This window comes from Ornithorhynchus anatinus, chromosome 5, assembly GCF_004115215.2.
Source record: "Ornithorhynchus anatinus isolate Pmale09 chromosome 5, mOrnAna1.pri.v4, whole genome shotgun sequence".
In the NCBI taxonomy this organism is placed as follows: domain Eukaryota; kingdom Metazoa; phylum Chordata; class Mammalia; order Monotremata; family Ornithorhynchidae; genus Ornithorhynchus; species Ornithorhynchus anatinus.
Window position 1 is genome coordinate 70,371,797 of NC_041732.1, and position 6,844 is coordinate 70,378,640.

Genomic DNA, 6,844 nt, shown 5'->3' on the forward strand with positions numbered 1-6,844 from the left:
CTACCCTATCGCCGAATCCAATTTTTGAGAAGAGTCAAGACTGTTGTATTCTCCCAAACACGTGGTTCTGTACCTAGGACTCAGTAGACACCCAATAAATCAAACTGATGTAGTGATCATTTGTCCGGCTGAAAAATATATCGGATCCACGGTCCACTCCATCTCAGTGATAAAGACAAGCGATGGCCGGCCCTGCCTCCACCTCCCAAACTCCTGGAAATCTGAGCTCCTTAGCCGGTCACCCCTGCTGCCCCCGCAATCCACCCTCCCCCAATGTATCACTGTGGGGCCCCCTTCCTGCTCGGCCTTGCCTCATCTGCGTGGGATGCAGCTTGCCACCTCCACAAAATGTAGATGCTTGGGAAGGCCACAGCTGGGGCGATCATTGTGGCTACAGCTGTAGGTTTCTGAGTCACAAGAATCCTGAAAGTCTGATTTTCTAGCCACAATACCCGACAGCTTTATTTGATTTTGCACTTATCGCTGTCCTTGTCTTTTAGGTTGATTTTGCATTTTTACGGGTTTTTTTTCCTTTTACGGGTCTCTCACCAGCCTCCTTTTCCCCTTATTCTTAGACTGTAATCCCCACAGGACCAGGAACCCTGTCTAATTCTCATCTCTGAATTCTGCCCCGTGCTTAGTCTGCACACAATGAATGCTTAGTAAATACTACTACTAGGGAAGCAGCGTGGCTCAGTGGGAAGAGCCCGGGCTTGGGAGCCAGAGGTCATGAGTTCTAATCTTGCTTCTGCCACTTGTCAGCTGTGTGATCTTGGGCAAGTCACTTAGCTTCTCTGTGCCTCAGTTACCTCATGTGGAAAATGGGGATGAAGACTGTGAACTCTATGTGGGACAACCTGATTACCTTGTATCTACCCCGGCGCTTAGAACTGTGCTCTGCACATTGTAAGCGCTTAACAAATACCAACATTATAAGAGAAGCAGCTTGGCTCAGTGGAAAGAGCTCAGGCTTGAGAGTCAGAGGTCATGGGTTCAAATCCTGGCTCAGCCACTTGTCAGCTGTGTGGCCTTGGGCAAGTCACTTACCTTCTCTGGGCCACAGTTACTCCATCTGTAAAATGGGGATTAAGACTGTGAGCCCCACGTGAGACAACCTGATCACCTTGAATTCTCCCTTAGAACAGTGCCTTGCACATAGTTAGTGCTTAACAAATGCCATCGTTATTATTATTATTATTCTATTACTAATCATTCAGTCAGTCATATTTACTGAGCACTTACTGTGTGCAGAGCACTGTACTAAGCGCTTGGGAGAGTACAATACAATAATAAACAGACACATTCCCTTCCCACAATTACTACTTCTATTACTTGTCTTGTCTTTTGGTGTCGAGTCATTTCCGACCCATAGGGACACCACAGACGCATCTCTCCCAAAACTCCCTGCTCTCCATCTGCAATCATTCTGGTAGTGGGTCCATGAAGTCTTCTTGGTAAAAATCCGGAAGTGGTTTACAATTGCCATCTTCCACGCGGTAAACTCGAGTCTCCGCCCTCGACTCTCTCCCAAGCCGCTGCTGCCCAGCACTGGTGAGTTTTGACTTGTAGCAGATTGCCTTCCACTCGCCAGCCACTGCCCTAGCTAGGAATGGAATGGATAGGCCTCTGCTTGACTGTCCCTCCCAGAGCCGAGACTGGTAGAGCATGGGAAACTCTCCGGGTGTGACCCTGAGAGGGGACTACTACTACTACTACTACTGATATTTAATCCTGAAATAGCGTGAAAATTCTCCAACACCGGAACTAGGGTGAGCTCACAACGGACGTGCTAACATAAGCCCGCTGGGGCCTACCTACCATGGAGGAGAGAACCCACTATATCTTTAGGATTCTCCCTCGTCCCCTACTCCAGCTCAGGGAGGGCTCAAACACAGACAGTCTGATGCTTTCTCAATTTTATAGTGCTGGAAAGACTTTGGCCCTAGCCATATCTCTGATTTTTGTGACTATTGGACTGAGCCACAAGAAACCTGAAACTCTGCTCCACAAATCATCTGCTACTCCTGTTGTATGTTACATTATTCTTGCCTCATTTTTTTTGTTGTTTTCTTCTTTCCTTATGTCTGTCACCTCTCTCTCTATTTCTGTCACCCTCTTACTCTTAGACTCAAGTAGTGTGGTCTAGTGGCTAGACCCCGGGCCTGGGAGTCACAAGGACATCAGTTCTAATCCCGGCTCTACCACTTGGCTGCTGTGTGACCCTGGGCAAATCTCTTAACTTCTGGGTGCCTCTGTTACCTTATCTGTAATTCTATTTATCTATATCTATGATTCTATTTATCGATTTTGATGCTACTGATGCCTGTCCACTTGTTTTGTTTTTTTGTCTGTCTCCCCTTTCTAGACTGTGAGCCTGTTGTGTAGGGATTGTCTCTATCTGTTGCTGAATTGTACCCTCCAAGTGCTTAATACACTGCTCTGTGCACAGTAAGTGCTCAATAAATATGAATGAATGAACGAATGAATGAATGTAAAATGGGGATTAAGACTGTGAGCCCCATGTGGGACAGGGGTCAACACAATTTGCTTGTATCCACTCCAGCACTTTGTACAGTGTCTGGCACATAGTAAGTGCTTAATAAAGACCACAATTACTATTATTAGACTGTGAATCTCTGAGGATCCAAGGACTGTTTCTCTATCCAGCCTATGCTCTTTTTCCTCACCACTTAGTACAGTGCTTTGCCAGCAGTAGGCAGATCATTCCTGCTTAATAACTATGATTATTTCTATTACTACTATGACTACTAAAGGCTTCACTAAATGCTTTCTTCCTTTATCCATTCTTCTCTTTGCAACTAAGTAATTGTACAGAGTCCAGACTTTTTTCCCATTATATTCCCCTTGAAGAAGAGCTTTCCTTCCCCAGGTGGGCCTGGATTGTCTCTGAAGTAAATGCCATCAATTTGGGTTTCTGCTGCACCCTCTCCTTCCTCCAAAATCCCTACAGACATTTCCCAAAAGACTTTATCCAAACCCAAACCCCTTTCCTAATTTCCCTGTGTCGTAGCTCTAGCCGAACGGCAATCAACGTGACCCAGAAGATTGTTGAAGGATCACTGCAATCCTAGGTCACCAAGAAGAGCAGTGGGGCCTAGAGAATAAAGCAGAGGCATGGAAGTTGAAGGACCTGGGTTCTAATCCCAGTTCCACCACTTTTCTGTTGTGTGACCTTGAGCAAGTCACTTAACTTCTCTGTGCCTCAGTTACCTCATCTATAAAATGAGGATTAAGACTATGAGCCCCATGTGGGGACAAGGACTGTGTTCAACTTGGTTAGCTGGTATCTAATAATAATAATTATTGTGGCATTTGTTAAATGCATACTATGTGCCAAGCACTGTTCTAAGCGCTGGGGTAGATACAGGGTAATCAAGTTGTCTCACGTGGGGCTCACACTTTGAATCCCCATTTTACAGATGAGGTAACTAAGGCACAGAGAAGTTAAGTGACTTGCCCAAGGCCACACAGCAGACAAGTGGTGGACGTGGGACTAGAACCCACCTCCTAGACTCCCAAGCCTTTGCTCTTTCCACTAAGCCATGTTGCTTCCCATCTACTCCAGTGCTTAGTACAGAGTCTGGCACACTTAACAAATACCTTTAAAGAAAAACAGTGGAGAGATGACTGAATTAAGTAGAACTATAAAGTAAACCTTCAAGTTAGACAGTCAGTCATATTTATTGAGCACTTACTTGTGCAGAACACTGTACTAAACCTTAGGGAGAATGCGATACAACAATTAACAGACACATTCCCTGCCCACAGCAAGCTTACAGTCTAGAGGATTGCCTTAAGGGTCCTGTGACAGCTGGTGGCAATTTCCTCAACTTTCACCTCCAGATTCTATCAATTAATTATATTTATTGAGCACCTACTGTGTGCAGAGCACTGTACCAGGTGCTTGAGAGCATACCGTATAGCAATATGACACATTTCCTGTCCACAGTGAGGTTACATTCTAGAGGGGGAGACCGTCATTAATATAAATAAACTAAGGATATGTACATAAGTGCCAGATTTTAATCTGGCATTCCTCAGTAGCTCTCAAAACAGTTTCTATATTTGCTTCTTTGTACTGTAGGGGGAAGAATGATGTCCTATGGGGTAAACTATTCCCCCCGGGGAGAAGGTTCTTTTTAGTAAACTGCAGGAATATTGTCAACAACTAACAAGCCTATAATTAGGGTATTACGGGAAAGATTTTGTTGCTGCTTGCTGGAGGGGGAGGGAGGTGCCCATCAGTCAAAAATTCAGGTTAAATAAGAGTCAGAGCTGAGGGGTCTGGGCTACCGCCCAAGGGGAGATTTGAATACATCATATAGAGGACTGGAGAGAGTCAAATTATAAGGAATAAAGTTCTTTCGAAAGCCTATTAACTGAATCCTGGCTGTACATGAACTCAGGTAGAGCCAGTTGACGCCAATGCTGTTGTACTTGAAAAGCTTCGTGTCATGAGAAAATTGCATTACCGTACCTATTCATTCAGCAGGAATTAATGGGCTAAGGGGATAGATGGTTCTAAAATACCACCCTGGCTGATGTTTTATTTTTTGATACAAACTCCCATATTATTTTTGTCAGTTATTATTGTTACTGCAGTAAGTACTGCAAAGTTACAAAAACCTGGAGAAACCCAAAGTACCGTACAGTATGGTACACAAAGCTGAGACAGAGGCTGAGAAGTGTAGCAGCATCACGCTTTGAACGGCTGCTTTGAGAAAAGTGTGAGCCCCGTGTGGGACAGGGACCGCGTCAAACCTGCTTAACTCCTATTTAACCCAGAGCTTAGAACAATGTTTGGCACATAGTAAGTACTTAACAAGTACAGTAGTTATTATTAGTAGTACTACAACAAGTGTGCATGTCAAATTTACTTTTGACAATGGTGGATCAAGTTATATCCAGAACACTCATTTTGTGGGAAGAACATTCCCTAATTTTTCCATATGTTATGTCTAAATTGTGTAAAGGAAACATGAGATATAGCAGAACTGGCTAATGTGAGGATACAGCCCTGGAAATTTTCCAGTGGCTGAAATGTTTAACTTTTCTGTGCCTCAGGCACTTCATCTGTAAATGGGGGTTAAGACTGTGAGCCCTATGTGGGACATAGACTGAGTCCAACCTGATCAGCTTATATACACCCCAGCACTTAGTACAGAGCCTGGTACAAAGTAAGCACTTGACAATGCCATTTTAAAAAAATGAGTGTTAGAGGGAGAACTTTTTACTAATCATTTTAGCATCAACACTTTTCTGCCTGTTGACTTCACATCTGTCAGAACAGAACAGAAAACCAGCCCCAAAAGTATAAAACTGTACAACTGGCCACCCTACATTCTCCCTGCTATGAAAACCTGAACATATTCTGAACCTTTCAAACCCTTCTTACTGAACTGAGACCTTTCATCATAGGGGAACAATTGACCAAGATAGCAATGCTGGTTATTAGGGATTTGGTTACTGCACCTAGTAACAAAAGAATGACTTCCTATAGAGAATCCTAGCACCTAGAGATTTAATGCAGCTTCCAAAAGTGATTAATTTTCAGGTGATGGTATATCCCACTTTGACCAGGACTCATGGTAGTCTGTTGTTTTTAGCATCTCTTTCTAGGTTTTCAAGAGGACTCAGTGAAAACAAAGAAGAGAGAAATGGAAAGGAGAGGAGTTGGGCTTATAGAAAGTTACAGGAGCTACAGAGCTTACAGGAGTTGTGCTTACAGAGGATGTAACTCAAGATGGAATGCAGACGTCTTCAGAAAGAGCCAAAATGGCCACCAGACATTTCTCACTGAGCACATTCAGACTCTTTCTTGAACTAAATCCCTCATGTCTGGCCGCCAACCCCTTTCCCACATTCTCCCTCTGGCCTGGAATTCTCTCCCCCTCCAAATATGCCAGACCACCACTCTGCCTCCCTTCAAAGACTTATTAAGGTTACATCTTCAGGAGGCCTTCCCCAAATAAGCCCTCATTTACCTGGTTTCCTCTCCCTTTTGCATTGTCTATACATTTGGATACACTTTGAAGATTTGGTATTCGCCCCACCATCAGCCCCACAGCATTTAAGTGCATATCTGTAAATTGTATGGTGTTATTTATTTATTTATATTAATATCTGTATCCCCTTCTGGACTGTAAACTCTTTATGGGCAGGGAACGTGTCTACCAACTCTGTTACACTGTATTCTCCCAAGTGCTTAGTACAGTGTTCCGAACACAGTAAACACTCACTAAATATAATCAATCGAATGACTGCTGAGGCACTGCAGAGAAAACACTTCCTCTCTCTTTTCCATAATCTTTTCCTTTTTCTCACCTTACCTCCTGGTTTACGCTATCAAATAAATGATCAACTTTATCATTTATAGGTAGAGATTAAGTACTGGGATAATTTTATTCTTTGAGCACCTGATTTTTTGTATCTGAAACTGATTTCTAGTGAATAGTTATCTATCACATATAGGACCCTTAGTAAATGATTCATAAGCATACTCACAATCCTTTAGCAAAAGAAAATAAATAAATATAGTCTCTCTTGAAAGTGTTCAGATACTGAAGTAAACTGCTTTTCCTGGCAGACTATTTGGCTTTTAGAAGAGCATTTTTTTCTATTATATGTCTGGTACTTAAAACTGGATGTTGGCTTCAGATATATTATCCTCACCAGCTCCTCTAATTACCAGCTCCTTGCAGATGCAGGCAAGAGATTATAGTCAGAAGGATACAACCCTCTAGTTTCTTTAGCAAAGCCTGACTGTTGGTCCAATGGAATGAGTATTATTCTGGAAATCAGGAATCATTCATTCATTCAGTCA

At 43.1% G+C, this 6,844-nt stretch overlaps 1 non-coding gene across 1 annotated transcript; it reads right to left on the bottom strand.

The window, feature by feature from the left end:
• Nucleotides 1-1,561: 1,561 nt before the first annotated feature.
• LOC114812549 lies at nt 1,562-1,699 on the bottom strand. The gene has a single exon (XR_003760200.1). It is a non-coding gene; the product is annotated as a small nucleolar RNA SNORA7 (small nucleolar RNA).
• Nucleotides 1,700-6,844: the final 5,145 nt, after the last annotated feature.